The sequence below is a fragment of the Arachis stenosperma genome, chromosome 4 (genome assembly GCF_014773155.1).
Source record: "Arachis stenosperma cultivar V10309 chromosome 4, arast.V10309.gnm1.PFL2, whole genome shotgun sequence".
Lineage (NCBI taxonomy): Eukaryota > Viridiplantae > Streptophyta > Magnoliopsida > Fabales > Fabaceae > Arachis > Arachis stenosperma.
Window position 1 is genome coordinate 34,133,252 of NC_080380.1, and position 3,798 is coordinate 34,137,049.

Here is a 3,798-nt window from a genome sequence, read left to right on the forward strand (position 1 = left end):
TTCAAGCATACATTCAGAAAACAAAGTATTGCCACCACATCAAAATAATTAATCTGTTATAAAATTCAAAATTCATGCAATTCTTCTCTTTTTCAATTAAGAACATTTTTCATTTAAGAAAGGTGATGGATTCATAGGACATTCATAACTTTAAGGCATAGACACTAAGACATTAATGATCATAAGACACAAACATGGATAAACATAAGCATGAAAATTTGAAAAACAGGAAAATAAAGAACAAGGAGATTAAAGAACGGGTCCACGTTAGTGATGGTGGCTTGTTCTTCCTCTTGAAGATCTTATGGAGTGCTTGAGCTCCTCAATGTCTCTTCCTTGTCTTTGTTGCTCCTCTCTCATGATTCTTTGATCTTCTCTAATTTCATGGAGGAGGATGGAATGTTCTTGGTGCTCCACCCTTAGTTGTCCCATGTTGGAACTCAATTCTCCTAGGGAGGTGTTGATTTGCTCCCAATATTTTTGTGAAGGAAAGTGCATCCCTTAAGGCATCTCAGGGATTTTATGATGAGTAGTTTCCTCATGCTCATGTCCATGAGTGGGATCTCTTCTTTGTTCCATCCTTTTCTTAGTGGTATCCATGAGGACTTGGTCCAACCTTTGATCAAAGTTGACCCTTTTTGAGTTTGAAAGGGACCTCAGGGATCACCTTCTTCTTGGCCACAACTTCATAGAAGTGGTCTTGATGCACCCTTGAGATGAATCTCTCCATCTCCCATGACTCGGAGGTGAAAGCTTTTGCCTTCCCTTTTCTCTTTCTAGAGGTTTCTCCAGCCTTGGATGCCATAAATGGTTATGGAAAAACAAAAAGCAATGCTTTTACCACACCAAACTTAAAAGGTTTGCTCGTCCTCGAGCAAAAGAAGAAAGAAGAGAGTAAAGAAGAAGAACTAGAGGAGATGGAGATGGCTTTGTGGTTCGGCCAAAGGGGGAGAAGTAGTGTTTAGGTTGTGTGAAAATGAAGGAGTGAAGATGGGTTTATATAGGGGTGGAGAGAGGGGTAGGGTTCGGTTATGAATGGGTGGGTTTGGAAGGGAAAGTGGTTTGAATTTGAATGGTGAGGTAGGTGGGGTTTTATGAAGGATGGATTTGAGTGGTGAAGAGAATGATGGGATTTGATAGGTGAGGGATTTTTGGGGAAGAGTGGTAGAGGTGATTGGTGAATGGGTAAAGAAGAAGAGAGAGGGTGGTGGGGTAGGTGGGGATCCTGTGGGGTCCACAGATCCTGAGGTGTCAAGGAAAATTCAACCCTGCACCAAATGGCAAGCAAAATTGCTCTTCATGCCAATTCTGGCGTTAAACGCCGGGCTGGTGCCTATTTCTGGCGTTTAACGCCAACTTCTTGCCCTTTTCTGGCGTTTAACGCCAGTCTGGTGCCCCTTTCTGGCGTTAGACGCCCAGAATGGTGCCAGACTGGGCGTTAAACGCCCATTTGCTAGCTTCACTGGCGTTTAAACGCCAGCAAGTTCTCCTCCAGGGTGTGCTGTTTTTCTTTCTGTTTTTCATTCTGTTTTTGCTTTTTCAATTGATTTTGTGACTTCCCATGATCATCAACCTACAAAAAACATAAAATAACAAAGGAAAATAGATTAAATATAACATTGGGTTGCCTCCCAACAAACGCTTCTTTAATGTCAGTAGCTTGACAGTGGGCTCTCATGGAGCCTCATAGATACTCAGAGCAATGTTGGAACCTCCCAACACCAAACTTAGAGTTTGAATGTGGGGGTTCAACACCAAACTTAGAGTTTGGTTGTGGCCTCCCAACACCAAACTTAGAGTTTGACTGTGGGGGCTCTGTTTGACTCTGTTTTGAGAGAAGCTCTTCATGCTTCCTCTCCATGGTGACAGAGGGATATCCTTGAGCCTTAAACACAAAAGATTCTTCATTCACTTGAATGATCAAGTCTCCTCTGTTCACATTAATCACAGCTTTTGCTGTGGTTAGGATGGGTCTGCCAAGGATGATGGATTCATCCATGCACTTTCCAGTCTCTAGGACTATGAAATCAGCAGGGATGTAATGGTCTTCAATCTTTACCAAAACATCCTCTACAAGTCCATAAGCTTGTTTTCTTGAGTTGTCTGCCATCTCTAGTGAGATTCTTGCAGCTTGCACCTCAAAGATCCCTAGCTTCTCCATTACAGAGAGAGGCATGAGGTTTACACTTGACCCTAAGTCACACAGAGCCTTCTTAGAGGTCATGGTGCCTATGGTACAAGGTATTGAGAACTTTCCGGGGTCCTGTCTCTTTTGAGGTAATTTCTGTCTAGACAAGTCATCCAGTTCTTTGTTGAGCAAAGAAGGTTCGTTTTCCCAAGTCTCATTACCAAATAACTTGTCATTTAGCTTCATGATTGCTCCAAGGTATTTAGCAACTTGCTCTTCAGTGACATATTCATCCTCTTCAGAGGAAGAGTACTCATCAGAGCTCATGAATGGCAGAAGTAAATCCAATGGAATCTCTATGGTCTCATTTTGAAACTCAGATTCCCATGGTTCCTTATTAGGGAACTCATTGGAGGCCAGTGGACGCCCATTGAGGTCTTCCTCAGTGGCGTTCACTGCCTCTTCATCCTCTCCAAATTCGGCCATGTTGATGGCCTTGCACTCTCCTTTTGGATTCTCTTCTGTATTGCTTGGAAGAGTACTAGGAGGGAGTTCAGAAATTTTCTTGCTCAGCTGTCCCACTTGTGCCTCCAAGTTCCTAATGGAGGACCTTGTTTCAGTCATGAAACTTTGAGTGGTTTTGATTAGACCAGAGACCATGGTTGCTAAGTCAGAGTGGTTCTGCTTAGAATTCTTTGTCTGTTGCTGAGAAGATGATGGAAAAGGCTTGCCATTGCTAAACCCGTTTCTTCCACCATTATTGTTGTTGAAACCTTGTTGAGGTCTCTGTTGATCCTTCCATGAGAGATTTGGATGATTTCTCCATGAAGAATTATAGGTGTTTCCATAGGGTTCTCCCATGTAATTCACCTCTTCCATTGAAGGGTTCTCAGGATCATAAGCTTCTTCTTCAGATGAAGCTTCCTTAGCACTGCCTGGTGCAGCTTGCATTCCAAACAGACTTTGAGAGATCATATTGACTTGTTGGGTCAATATTTTGTTCTGAGCTAATATGGCATTCAGAGTATCAATCTCAAGAACTCCTTTCTTCTGACTTGTCCCATTGTTCACAGGATTCCTTTCAGAAGTGTACATGAATTGGTTATTTGCAACCATTTTAATTAGTTCCTGAGCTTCTGTACGCGTCTTCTTCAGATGAAGAGATCCTCCAGCAGAGCTATCCAATGACATCTTGGACAGTTCAGACAGACCATCATAGAAAATACCTATGATGCTTCATTCAGAAAGCATGTTAGAAGGACATTTTTTGATCAATTGTTTGTATCTTTCCCAAGCTTCATAGAGGGATTCACCTTCCCTCTGTCTGAAGGTTTGGACTTTCACTCTAAGCTTACTCAATTTTTGAGGTGGAAAGAACTTTGCCAAGAAGGCATTGACTAGCTTTTCCCAAGAGTTCAGGCTTTCTTTAGGTTGTGAGTCTAACCATATCCTAGCTCTGTCTCTTACAGCAAAAGGGAATAGCATAAGTCTGTAGACCTCAGGGTCAACCCCATTGGTCTTGACAGTGTCACAGATTTGCAAGAACTCAGCTAAAAACTGATGAGGATCTTCCAATGGAAGTCCATGGAACTTGCAATTCTGTTGCATTAGAGAAACTAATTGAGGCTTAAGCTCAAAGTTGTTTGCTCCAATGGCAGGGATAGAGATGC

At 42.3% G+C, this 3,798-nt stretch overlaps 1 non-coding gene across 1 annotated transcript; it reads left to right on the top strand.

Moving 5' to 3' along the window:
• Positions 1 to 3,373: 3,373 nt before the first annotated feature.
• Positions 3,374 to 3,481, top strand: LOC130978374 (small nucleolar RNA R71). The gene has a single exon (XR_009086021.1). It is a non-coding gene; the product is annotated as a small nucleolar RNA R71 (small nucleolar RNA).
• The last annotated feature ends 317 nt before the right edge of the window (positions 3,482 to 3,798 follow it).